The 14,833-nt window shown below is 27.8% G+C and overlaps 1 protein-coding gene across 2 annotated transcripts in view; it reads left to right on the top strand.

Moving 5' to 3' along the window:
* Positions 1 to 14,833, top strand: part of LOC107447159 (zinc finger protein basonuclin-2) — a 150,570-nt gene that overhangs the window by 25,345 nt on the left and 110,392 nt on the right. The window contains exon 1 of one of the 2 annotated variants that reach the window (XM_071186389.1): positions 7,699 to 7,826. The exons of the other annotated variant lie outside the window; for it this stretch is intronic. The gene's annotated coding sequence lies outside the window, so the exon portion shown is untranslated. Of the gene's footprint in view, positions 1 to 7,698; positions 7,827 to 14,833 lie in introns of those variants that run through there. 2 annotated transcript variants of the gene reach the window in all.

Raw genomic sequence — 14,833 nt, 5'->3', positions numbered from 1 at the left:
TCTTTCGTCAAAAATTTATTCCTGTACAATGAAATGAGCAGGCGTGAAAGAATTTTTAAATATTCAACCTAGTTATTCTTTTGTGTTAGTGATTCGTGCTCAAGTTGTCAAGTGTATGATGGTTTTAATGAATCGTTTGCTCAAAAACTGAGATTATTGATGAATATTTAACGATATAGATGTCTTAAATGTAAACATGACACATTTTTGACGAAATACATACAAAAAATTGATTAAGTAGGGGCGAATACTATGATAACTTTAAAGAAAACCGTTCTAACCGAAAGGCAGCCTTTTTACTATATTAAAAGTTCTGTAGTTCTAGTTTTAAACTACCCGTATATTACGTCATAATGAAATGAGGAAGAGTGAAAAGTTTTTGTTTGTGACTCATGCGCAATACATGCATATTGTTTATGCAAAATACTGGGTCATTTTATTTTTTGCTTTTTAACATATCATATATTTTTGAATGATTTGTTTATTATATTTATTTATTTTTGTTCAGAAAGTGTATTTTTAAAGACAACTGCAATTACGGTTTGGGTTTCCCTCACTGTTTTTTTTTCCCTTCTTTCTTTTTCTTTCTTCCTTTTTCTTTTTCTTTCTTTCTTTCTATTTTCTTCTTTTTTTTTGGGGGGGGGTGGGAGTTTGCTCTTTTGATTGACAAAATGTGAACGAGCTGTACATATTAAAACACTAAGTTAAATTAATACTTCGTCAAAATTACTTGATAGTCATATTAATGTGCAATCTCAAATAAGTACACTTGAATAAAACTTGGTTATGCTTAATTAAATATAATTAATAAAGGGATTCCATGGTATATTTAATTATTTTGTGTGTTAATTTATTTTAAACATCAAATTCATAAATTTTAAAGTGTGCTATAATTTAATTAATGACTTTTTACCTTAATCAGAAATAATAAAATCCTTTTTGGAAACAAATATACCCTTTTCTAATCCTCATAATATAAAGACTTGGGCAGAGATAACCTGGTTGGTAGGGCGTTGAACTCGTGTTCAGAGAACGGGAGTTCAAATCAAGCTGGCCGAGGAGTTCTCTTGTCTTCTGGATTGGGTTCAAAATTACAAGGCTACGGAGTTGAACATTGGAAAACGTAAACCCAAATTTGGATCGGTTGTTTAACGACGGTTTTAAAATGAAATATAAAAGCTTAAACCGTGATGGCTAAGGAGAAATAACGCTCGCCTCCCAAAGAGGTGAACCGAGTTCGATCCGAATTCCGTACTCGGCTCGCACTGACCACCGTTACCATATCAAAGAATAAATTGCCAAATGAATGGCTAAATACCTGTATATTTTGGTTTTATTAATCAGAATTATGATTTTTTTTTACAAGAAATATCATTGCAATACGGAAATTTATTCGGAATTTCTTTCTTCGTGTATAAAACGGCGTTAATCAACTGAAACACCAAATTTATATTTTATATAAAAAGGCTAAAAATGCCCCAATTTTTTTNTTTTTTTTTTTTTTTTTTTTTTTTAAAATAGTAATCAAATTTATTTTTTTATTTTTTATTTATACTCATTTGTTTACCTAAACTTAATAAACTTCAAGCAAATTGAACAAGTCGTGTTTTCAAATTTTATTTAAAAATCAAATTATTTATGAAATTAAAATAGTTAAGAACTTTATTTTATTTTTTATAACTTTCACTCGAATCAATCAATTGAGTCTTGAAAAAGTGATCACGTTCTTCCGATTCTTTTAATAATGAAAACATTAATCACGTATCAATTTGTTATTCGATTAATTCTTCTTTCGCTACATCAGATTCTCTCTCCCTTCTGTTTCACTTAAAAACTCTTTCGGAAAATGCAATAGAGAGAAAAGCCAGCCTCAGGCGGGCCTACACCTGGTTTTCGAATGCGGCCCACCGGTTCGTTCCGGGTTCAAGTGTCATCGGTTGGTAGGGTGGGGGGAGAGAAGAAAAAGAAATTGTCCGCGTCAAACCTGATTCGTCCTTAATAAAGAAAATTAATAAAGAAAGAAAAGAAAATCATCGAACGAAAGACATCGACGAGGTCTTTTCGTTGTTTATTGTTTTATAAATGTTATGTTGACGATGATTTCGAATCTCTATTTTGGCATCGCTGATATGCAAAATCGACCCAGCGTGCAGATATATAAACGTCTTTTCTTTCAATTATTTTATACGGTATTCATAATAGTTTATTAGAATTATTTCAAGCAATTATTTACAAATAAAATATTAGCAACTTCTCCTTTTTTTTAAGTGGGGGAAATTTTTGTAAATATTTAAACTGGTTTCAAAATTTATCATTTAACTTTTTTGTCAAACGATTGTAGTTTTGACTAACGTGACATGTTAATATTTTAATCATGTACTGCGAGAAAAGTAAAAATGTTCAAAATTACCAGAAAATAGTAAAAACCAAAGCGTTTCCGGCTATATGGGAACGCCAAAAGGTTCGGTAATTTTTACCGAAGCGCTTTGGTAATGATTTAGGTAAAATTAACAATAAAATATGATTTTATTACGTGTGATAAAAGCATTATTATAACAGTTATTTATAACTAATATTATTCTCTTAAATACGTTACATTTCCCTTTGTTTGTTCATGATCTTAGAAATTTACTATTTTCTTAGAAACTGATGGAATAAAAAAGAAAAATATTATCGCTTCTACAAGGATCCTAAAAATATTTAATACTGTTAATTTCTACTTAGCAATAAACTCTTTAAGATTTTTCTCCTCCTGGCTATTGTATAATGAAAACTGGTTGTAAACAATAATTAAAAGCAAAATTATATGAATAAATAAAACGCAGTTCAGAATCAGTGCAGTATATAGAATTTCACAAAGTGGCTTATGGTTCTTTTCAGCTTAAACATAGCATACAGTTCCCGTGATTGAAAAACAGTAACAGCTTTTGTGCATTGTGCGTCGTGACTGCGAAGCAAAAACAGGTAAACGCAGGGGCAAGTCTAAAGTAAATGAAATATTAATGCTACATATGCAAAAAAGATTCGAGAAGACGTTCTTTTTTTGTTCCCGCTTTGGTATTCCAGAGTGTTTACATCGTCGTCGTAAAAACGTCGAGCAATGCTGTTGTGTTCTTTTATTTCATCCGGGTTAAGGTGAATTTAAATAAAAGCGCTGACGCCACAATTTGTCGTGTGTTCCGTGGTAAGCCGCATCCTTTTTACAGTGTCACGCAAAAAAAGGCTTACGTAATAAAATTATTGCATTTTTATTAGTCGTCTGTTGGAGAAAGAGCTCCTCGAACAAAATCATGGTAAAAAAGGAAAACAATATTTCTTAAAAGGAATTTTTGACTGTTAATGGAGGAAAGAATTATATTCAAGATTCTTTATACATTAATGAAAATAAATTTCTACTCATTTATGATAAATTTAAAAAAATAATTCATCAAAAATAATTGTTTTACAGCCATTGCAGCGAAGTCAGGGTTCATAAAAACTTTTTTCAATGTGGTACCCAATTTACTTTGAACTTACAAGCAAAAATTTTAATTTAATTTAAAACTTACAAACTATCGAAATTTTTTTATTTCTAGTTAAATTATACCTAACACTGTTGTCCTTTTTAGAACTAAATATAATTACTTAAATTGTTAACATGTCTTGGTAGCTTAAACACCTAGTTTCATCTTAAAATTAGAGAAAAATATAATATTCCAACCACTATTTTAATCTTAATAGGACGCTGCAACTGCTGCCATTGTCCAACTACAATAATTGTTGTTGTTTTTTTAAAGCATATAGTTTATTACATGAAATAACGTATTTACATGAATAAGAGGAAATAACGTGTTTATCATCTTATTTACTACAAAATGAGGAATTTAAACATGATAAATCTATAGAATAATTCCAATCCTTAGACGTTTCTGATTTTCCATATTATGTGGATAACATTACATGTATACACAACATAACATGCATATCATAAGCACATAACATAAAAGTAGTTTTCAGTAGTATATATAGAATTGTCCCCATCATTATTTATTTTATTGAATAACACGCCAGTTATAAGTAATATCTAATGTCTTTTATATAATATATAATATCTTATCTCTTTCTCGAGAAGTATTACTCGAGTTTTTATTTTCAGAACTCAACTAATTAATTACATACATAAAATAAAAATAATAATTTCTAACGGCCTTAAGTCAACGAAAACATGAGCACAAGGTAATAAATTCTAAATTTTTTTATTAATTACTATTAGTATTATTTTACCATACTGAACTAAGTAAATGTGTATATTAAATTTTTTGTTCCATTACAATTTTCGAATATTTTACTGAAGTTTTCCTTCTTATTTTTCTCTGTGTTATCTTAAGTCATTATGACGTATGTAACGGTATGATTACGTTTGGCCTAAGATCGATAGACTTGGCGAACAAATTCTCATTTTTTTAGACAGTTATAATGCATTCTTCTTTCTTTTTTGCTTCATTTTGGAACGTTTATTTCATTTTTCTTGAACGACGCTCACTGTGCGAGCTTCCTGCTCTATCTGCGGGGCGCTTTGAACTTTACCAACTGTCAACCTTTCGACCAGGTTGTAAATTTTTCTTACCCCTCATCATCGTAAAGAAAAAAAATATTAGATTCATTCAGAAAAATCTTTCTTTTCTTTTATTTTTATATTTTAGGTTCTACCTGCATTCAATAGCGCAATTTGTAGCATACGAGATTCTGATTTCTGTAGGACGTGTTAGAGGGCGTTGTAATCCCTACGCTAAGCCGGATTACCGTTTTACTTTTTAGTTTGTTCAGTGAATAAATAAAAAAGAAAATTGTTCTTATTTTTGTTTCGAGTTTTTCTCTTTTTTATTGCAATGAGAAAATCTAATGAATTATTTTCTTTATATTTTTAGAAGCTACACGTGTTGCATATTTTCGCTTTTTCTTTTTTAAATAAATAGACTTCGTGGAATAAGATATAAAAACTGGTGGCAGAATTTGGTTGTTTTTACTAAATTTCTAAAAGAAGTATGTTATAAGTATACTCGTGGTCAACACAATATGTCTTTTATTTTAAAAATACCTAATTTAGGCTTTTAATTATCCTTTTAATTATCTAATAATTATTTAATAATTATTAGATTACAATTTAAAATCAAAATAATAGTTCAAATAAGGGTTGAAATAATTGCTAAAATAAGTTCTTAAAAAGTTTTCAAGAATCTATCTTACAATCTTTAATCAATACAAATTTTAATATTTTTCATTTAAAATCAGTGCAGATAAAATACGACTAACCTCATTAAATCAAGTTTTTCCAACATCAAAAGAAAAATTCATATGTAATAGTTCCAATTCAATTATGTTTTACCATCGCTATTGAAAAAGGTTGTTGATATAGGGAATTTAGTCAAATTTCACTTCTAAAGATGTTTTTTTAAAACTATCTAAAATTACTAACTGAACTAAGATTTAACTATCTAATATGTATTTTTTTTATTCAACTTGAGAAACAAAAACAAAAAAAAGTTCAAATTTCTCTTAAACCATGAGGCTTGTTAACCATGATCTGGTTTGAGTAATAAAATTCAGACCCCTTATTCATTTACGAAGTAAATGTGTGGTAAACTATCCCTCAGTTTTATTTCCATATAGGTAATTTATAAGTTTCTGGAAATCTGCATAGAAAACTTTATTGCTTACAGGAAATTTTTGACCAAAAGCAGTGCGTACAAAACATCCGAAGATATTCTTTTCCAACGATATTAATTAAAATTTTGCAATACCAAGTTTTACAGAGGTGCCTCTAAAAAAAATTCAGAAATTTTTTTCCCTCTCCTTAAGGAGCCGCACCCGGGACGACACCCTGACACCCAGGGGTCCGCACTTCCAGAGTCCCGCTGTGATGTACGACCCACCCCCTACTTGTCCCGGGACACAGCGGGACAAGTGAGAGAAATTAAAACGGGACCGCTGTTGTTCTTCTAGGTCATTTTTTATGTTTTTGCGCATATTTATGCCGATGAACACTAGAGGGGGACCGATCGGGGCGTATAAAAGTTTAAGGGGGTAAAGATAATGGCAGGGTACTCTGGTAATGGGGCAATAGAACTTGGGTGGCATCTCTTGGCCCCCTGCTCCAAATTTAGTTTCGCCCTCTGTGACAAGTATGAGAAAAAGGTATAAGAAGATGCGAACGTTGGTGTAAATATTGTTAGTTTTTGTTGTTTGTAAAAGATGTGGTGGGTCTTTCTGTAGAAGCTAAGTTATGTAGTCGTTAGTGTAAGGGAAAAAGCAATATATACTTGTGAAAACAACTTAACACGGCGATACAATATACGATAACAATAGAAATGGATATTATATTGCGCACACGTTTCGCTAAAAAAAAGAAAGAAAAAAGGAACATTTTGAAGGGATTTATGCTTAGTCGGTTTTAAGAGTGCAGAAAGTTCTAAATATATGTGTTTGGGTTTCTATACATACATATACATGGTTTTTCATTAACATGCATATGGGTTTATCGTTTTTAAACAACTTATAAAAATCTTTTTAAAAGCAAAATACATAAACACTTTAGATATAAGCTTGTTTATTATTAAAATTAGAATTAAAATAAAGCAATATTTAATTTTTTCAACAACAGATAAATACAATATTACATTATCAGACATTAACAAAAGTTTTATAATTGTTTTTATTAAAATTTTTCAGCGATATTTTATTTATCAACATTTATATTAAGGTCGAAAAATAGTTGATACGTATTAAACAAGCTAATCTTAACCTCTACAAGACGATCTGCTAAAAATAATCGTTCAATTATATTAATTTTGTACCAACTTGTACGTGCTCTCATAAAATTTTACAATTATATTCATAAAAGTTTCGCTTCTATACTATTATTATGACTACTAAAAACTATATTATTCATTTCATTCTTAATTCGAACCTATATAAGACGTTCTGTTAAAAATAATAGTTCAATTAGGTTAAATTAGTGGCAGTAAGTATATTCTTAAAATTTTAAAATAGTTTACATAAAATTGTTGCAAAAAAGTTTATTGTTTTTAATCAACTTATTAAAATTTTTTTAAAAGCAAAATGCATAAGCAATTTAGACATAAGCTTGTTTATTATTAAAATTAGAATTAAAATAAAGCAATATTTAATTTCTTTGGCAGCAGATAAATACAATATTATAATAACTGGTGTTAACAAAAGTTTTATAATTGTTTTATTTAAAATTTTTCAGCGATATTTTATTTATCAACATTTATATTAAGGTCGAAAAATAGTTGATACGTATTAAACAAGCTAATCTTAACCTCTACAAGACGATCTGCTAAAAATAATCGTTCAATTATATTAATTTTGTACCAACTTGTACGTGCTCTCATAAAATTTTACAATTATATTCATAAAAGTTTCGCTTCTATACTATTATTATGACTACTAAAAACTATATTATTCATTTCATTCTTAATTCGAACCTATATAAGACGTTCTGTTAAAAATAATAGTTCAATTAGGTTAAATTAGTGGCAGTAAGTATATTCTTAAAATTTTAAAATAGTTTACATAAAATTGTTGCANTTGTGGGTCCAACAGCGCGCCAACTCTACCACGCTGGAAGCCGAGTCTATTTTTATTTTTATTTTATTTTTATCTTCCTTCTCTCTCTTCAATTTAATTGATTCGAGTCTATCGAAAAGTCGGGGCCTGAGGCCAACGGAAGGGCCCGCTTTGGGGGGCCCGATTCTGCTTGTGTAAATAAGTCAGGTGGTAAACTTGTTCAAAAGTTGATAGAAATTAGTTGCTAACAATGCCAGGTGAGTAAGACTATATAATCTTAATCCTGTTGGCGAGCTTGTTTTTGACTTGCAAATGAGTATTTGGCGAAAACCTTGAAGCACCTTTTTTATTAAGTAGTGATAAAATATTGGCTAGTTATACCCTTATTTGTTTATTCTTTATAGAATAAAAGTTTCTTAAATTAGGATATAAAAATAAATATATTTGTAGCGGTAAAACAAAATGGACGTCGGTGCTGTTTTATCTAATAAAAAACAGCGTTTGCTGCAATATGGAATTAAAAAATTAATATTGTAGCTTTTTGATCCTAAATGATAACATGTTTTTAAAACAAATTTTGGACAATAATTATTCTTTAGTTCCTGAACTAGAAAAATCATTGATGAATATAAACGTTGAACAGCATTTTTTCTTTCTTAATTAAACTAAAAAAGTATATTCTGATACAAAAAGGAATTTTTGGGGGTTATTAAATATAAAAGGAGTTGCAAGTATATTTCAATACTAAATAAGTTATAAGTATGTTTGTATACAGAATTTGTCATGAGAATGTGCTTAGATGCAAAAGGAGTTAGTATGTTTAAACACAAAAGAAGTTATGCGTATGTTTAAATAGAAAAGGAGTTATGCGTATGTTTAAATAAAAAAGGAGTTAATATGTATAAGTGCGAAAGGAGTTGTGAATATGTTTAGATACCAAAAGAGTTGCAAGTTTGTTTCAATACTTAATGAGCTATAAGTATTTTTAGATTCAAAATTTGTCATGAGAATGTTTAGATACAAAAGGAGTTAGAATGTTTAAACACAAAACAAGTTATGCGTATGTTTAAATAAAAAAGAAGTTAATATGTTTAAGTACAAAAGGAGTTATGAATATGTTTAGATACCAAAAGAGTTGCATGTTTGTTTCAATACTTAATGAGTTATAAGTATTTTTAGATACAAAATTTGTCATGAGAATGTTTAGATACAAAGGGAGTTAGTATGTTTAAACACAAAAGAAGTTATGAGTATTAGTTACAGAAGGAGTTATGAATATATTTTCATACAAAAGTAGTTATGAGTATACTTAGTTATAAAAGGAGTTATAAGTATGTTTAAATACTAAAGGAGTTAAAAGTATTTCATGGTTCAGTTTTCAATCTTGATTATTAAAATCTTTCTCGGATAAAGCAAAAGTCGGCAGGTATGACCAGTTGTATTATCACTTTTTTCCCTTTTGAAAATAAAAAAAAAATCCCCTCTGAAAAAAAAAAAAAAAAAAAAATCGTTGCACACAAATGAGTTTAAAAAATTGCTTTTATGAGGAAAAAAATGGGTAAAACATTTAGGTTTAAAGTATGTTGATATTCTCTTCTATAATCTACCATTTTTGGTTTAAAGAAGGAAAAAAAAACTGATTCGTGATTCGAGATCTTATTGTGAAACAATGATATAAAAAGAATATTAAAGAATTTGCTAAAACTGATAAGAATACTAAGGAATTGCACAATTTTGTTTAAATTTAGACAGTGATCAATAACTTCAACTGAAACTAACTGTAAATATGAAACTTTTTAACTTTCTTACTAGTTAGAAAGTAGACAACCTTTGGCATTAAAAGGCATGCCAAACATTGGTTAAAAAGAAATAGTAATTGAAAAAATACGAACGTTTCTATTTAAAAATAATAATAAGAATACACTGCGGGAATACTGGTAATACTAAGAATAGTAATACTTTCGAAGCTATTCGGAAAAAAATCTATAAAAAAATGTCTAAATAAAGTTATTTGAAAACAAAATCACTTTCGGACATAGTTTTGAAATGTTAATTTACATGAACTTAATCGTTATTTTTGCACAATAGTGTCGTTACTTGTTTCACTCATCATTATTGTTCCACTATAATATAATATAAGATGCGATTTTTTTTCAAAAGAAGTTATATTGAAAATGAAAATAAAAAAGTAAAAGTTTTTAAATCAAATTTTGGTCGAAGCATTTTATTCTGACCTACCAGGGCAAATTAATAATTTTATTGATTAGATTTAGTTTAAAACTGATAATTGCGCTGTTTTATAAAGAGCGCTAAAATCTAAATATTCCGTTAACTTCAAAATAATTGGCAAGCGCTTTTTAATTTTGATTGGATGTTATACTCCCTCAAGTTGCATCTGCCATATGTTAATAAACAATCATATGTTTACCAGTGAATATTTAGGAAAACTGTAATATTCAGAATATGAGTTTTTGTACAATATTTCGCTTAATTTATTTTTTCTTTTAATTAAAATTTTATTAAAATAGGTTTACAGAATTACGATTTATGCCTATTTTATTATCTGAAAATGAATTTTTTTTAACAAACAAATAACTTTTCAATAAATACAAAGAAAAAAAGGTACGGGTGTTATTTTTACTTTGTTTATAAAAAAATTTTAAATATAAAAATATTTATCAATATATTTTATTGATCAATTGATCAAATATTATCAATCAATTAAGGAAAACAATGCGTAATATGTTTTGTTGTTAGTGAATTTTTTTTCATCGATATTCGTCTTATAACTTTCAGGTTAAATATATTTTTTTCGCAGTCAATATCAGAACAACAAATTTTTAAAAAAAATATTTTTGTTAATTTTTTTAATATAATTGTATAAAATAATTCATCCATTTTCGAACTCTCAAAAATTGACAAAAATCACGCATGTGGACGCCCCTCTTCTCTTGTTGGACTGTCACCCATCGTTGGCGCAGGTATGTCCCCTCCCCCAGGATGCTCCACCGACATTGTTTCGGGTGACATCCCCAACTGTCACTGCGCCTGCGTTGAAAACGACACAAAAGCGACCGTCCCCGTATCCAATCGTCGCGAAGGCAAAGATGACGACGACTGTCGGAGGGCGGTACCGACTTCCGCCGCATCTTCTCTGGCGCTGCGTCCGGCCGTGTCGTCGATTGTCGCGATCCGTTGTGTGTATGGTGAGGACGCGGAGAAGCTTCCGATATGGGTTCCGGTGTATGGGGAACGAGTTTCCGAGGTGGCCTCGCGTCCTTAGCTTTATTTGTTTTCACTTTCCGTTTTGTTGTCACATTGAATTGATTTTTTTTTGTCATTGCCCGCAGTGTCATTATAATGAAGGCAATAAACTTATTAAAAAAAGATTCTCGCCTATTTTATTTTAATATGTAACGTATAGTTTCAAGCGTGTAAAAATACTGTTTTTACACGCTTGAAACAGCACGTAATACAATTTTATAAATTTTTACCAAAGATTTATGTATGTATTAATTTATTTTTAGTTTACACCAGCATGGACATCGTTGTTTCATTGAATTGAAGCTCTAAAGCAGAAGTTTATTTCATATTTATAAAGACTTATGTTGTCACTATCTAAATTCTTACTAGCAAATCAAAGATTGCGTTATTAAATTAAAGGTCTGTGCAATAAAATGTTCAGTTCATTATTTACTATATTGCAAAATACAAATTCATAGATACAAAAATCTATGTTTTCAATATCTTTAAATGCCTCGTAGTGAATCAGAAAATACTTTATTACATTAAAGTTCTATGCAATCACGTGTTCAATTCACATTTACAAAAGTTTATGTTGTCTGTACTTTTAAATTCCGTAGTTAATCAGAAAATACCTAATAAAATTATAAATCACCATTTCATTTCACATTTACTAAAATCTATGTTGCCACTATTTTCAAACTGCTATTAGTGAATCAAAAAATATTTTATTAAATTAAAGGTCTATGCAATCACAATACAGTTCATATTTCTAAAGTCTATGTTCTTAATATCTTCAAATACCTCGTAGTGAATTCGAAAATACTTAATCAAATTGATATATCACAATTTCATTTCACATTTACTAAAATCTTTGTTGACGATAGCTTGAAATGTCTATTAGTGAATCAAATATTATTTGACTAAATTAAAGTTCTATGCCATCACAAATTTAATTCATGCTGGCAAAAGTTTATATTGTGATTATCTTTTAATTCCTGACTATGGGAGAAGTAGAAAATTTTTATTTATTTAACCGAATCTGTTCCAGGTAAACAAGTTTGTAATCGTAGAAGAATAAGTTTAAAATTTAGATTATTTATTTATATAATTGGAAATTGTATAAATGTCAAGTGATTTTACAGAGTTTCCAATTTCAGTACTGTCTGTATTTTTTTATGTAGATAATAATTTGTTTTACGCAAATAACAATTTAATATTTTTCCTTTCTCACTTTCATCATTTATTTATAAATAATGATACCATATAAATAAATGATGAAGATACAAAATCGTCTAAATCTGAATTATGCCCTTCATTTTTTTTAATAGTTTGACTTTTAGTCATAATATAAAAGAAAAAATGTAATACTTTTGCCTTCAGCTTTCTAATTATTTAGCCTTTATTTATAAAACAGTGTTGCGTAAATCTGTTACAAGTTGCATACATATAAGTCATGTTGACTTTAGTACTTGTATTTAATTATGAACTTCATATTATTAATCTTTCAAAAATTAATAGATACTTATGGATTACATTATCCAAATAATGAAATTTATATATTAGTGACTTTTTATTATTAAGCATTGTTTTAATTTGATAATAATATAATTGTGTCATAAACTGATTCTGAAAATGACTTGTATAAGTGTTTCATCAACATTAAATTAAATAAAATAAATATACGGTGACTATTTCAAAACATATTCAGTTTAAAAATAATTGCACCTGTAATTCATTTTAAAAATAATAAGTTTTTATTTTCAATGATTATAGTTATTTAACAAAACTTGCATATGTAATTCATTGAAGTTTGAGTATGATGCTATTGTGAAATCTAATCAAAACTCATTTCCGAATTTATTCACCCTATTTGTTCTATTTTATTTTTAAAAAATCCGAAACAAATCGTGTAATATTCAAAGAATTTGCGAACAAACAGCACGTTTGAAAATTTTGAATGTCAGAATATGTTTCGGAAATAATATTTTACTCTAATGCATTTTTATCAATAAATTAACATGACAATTAAAACCGTTTAAATTTTATGTTGTGTTACAGATTAAATTTTGTTCGAAGTTAAGTACATTTTGAATCATTTATATTCAACTCGTAACACATTCGTAAATATTTCCTTTTATGCATTCCATACAGCTCGCTGTTCGAGCGAAAAACTTAGTGATACAGCATTCATTAATACATCGCATTAAGGTTGATGATGTTTACGTATGCAAATTATTTTAAACAATGCTTCAAATAACTTAAAAATAATTAGTCATCTATTAAATCTTGAAGTAATTTGCAATGAAAATGAAAGTTACTTTTTTGTGGTTATAGAAATTATATTTTGATTACTAAATAAAGTCTTTATTTCAAAATCAAAACTATTAAACTGTTTTTCGCGAAATCTAGACATTGCCGATTGAAATAATTATCAAATAATTCCGATTAAACATTGTGCCTGAATCTCTTTTATTAAATCCCAGCAATTCCAATATGAATGATTCGAGGAAACCAAAAATCAATTTAAGTAAAAATTAAAAATTCAAATTTTAAAAAAAAATTCAAAAGTGTTTTCTATTAAATCGATACACAGTTAATTAAAAACATTGCCATTAAAATATTTTTAATTATCAAATGTTTTCTATCAAGCATTGTGCATATTAATATAAAACTATCAAACTTCGTCAACTATAATATAAATCATTTTTTAAACCAAATTACTTCGCCTTTTCAAATTATCTTTTAAATGTTATCAAATTATCTTTTTTATTAGGCTTAAACATTTTCAATTAAAATAGTTTTTATTTGAAATTTATCCGATCAAACTTAGTGGATCAATTACTATTCCTATAAATTTTAGAAAAAATTGCCGTAACTCCTAATATAAATCATTTTTAAAACAATATTACTTCAACTGTTTATTGTGCATTTAGATGTAAAATTATAAAATCTATTTTTATTAAAACTAAATTATGTCAATTACTTTTATTATCAAATCTTTTTAATTAAACATTGTGTAAACTAAAACTATAAACTATCTTTTACTAAACCTAACAATTCCGTTGTAAATAAATTTCAAAACCAAAGTAATTCGACTATTATTTGGGAATTCAAATGTGAAGCCATTAGATTATCTTTTATTAAATCTAAACATTTTAAATTAAAATCATCTTTATCATCAAATATTTCTGTTCCAGCATTTTGTATAATATATAAAGTTATTAAACTCCATTTATTAAATCTAAGCATTTTTAATGTAAATTACTTTGACCAAATTGCTTCAACTATTAATTGTATTCTTAAAAGTGAATCTAATAAATAGTCTATACACCTTAAAAAATTTCGAATCAAATTACGATGAAAAGGTGCTTAAGGTGGCGATATTTTTTACCGTATAATCTATTTTTTCTGGAACATGTTACGGAATATAAAAAAAACTGATGCACCGTAATTTTTACAGTAATAATTACCATAAAATTACTGAATCACTCGAATTAAATAGAGATTATTGTAAAAATTACGGTATAATATTTTACAGTAAAAATGGATTTTACGCATGATGCACCCAAACTGTCGGTACTTTATATCGTAATTTGATTCGGAATTCTTTATTGTGCAGTTTGTTTTAAAATAAATCTCAATCAACATTATATTGTGTAATTATATTTGAAGGTATTAAAGCATTTGATAAACTTTAAAGAGATTTGTAAACAAAAGAAAAGTTTCTTTTTTGTAGAGCGAAATATTTTTTTTTAAGTTTAAATGGGCAGTTTTATATTCGTTGGGACTTTAAAAAACTTTCAAACAACAAACATTTTTCAGCATTTTATTATATGTTCAACTTAAAAATTCATTAGGCGTCAGCATTTGCAGTACTGAATTCGTTGCCATTTATTGAATCTCAATATTTTCAATACAAGATATACCAAGTTTTTATTATTATACCAAGTTCCATTTATAAATGTTTATTGAAGTTTAATACTATAAAACCTCAGCAATATCTGTTTATAATACTTCA

This window comes from Parasteatoda tepidariorum, chromosome 10 (assembly GCF_043381705.1).
Source record: "Parasteatoda tepidariorum isolate YZ-2023 chromosome 10, CAS_Ptep_4.0, whole genome shotgun sequence".
Classification (NCBI taxonomy): domain Eukaryota; kingdom Metazoa; phylum Arthropoda; class Arachnida; order Araneae; family Theridiidae; genus Parasteatoda; species Parasteatoda tepidariorum.
This window is presented reverse-complemented; position numbering and strand designations above follow the sequence as displayed.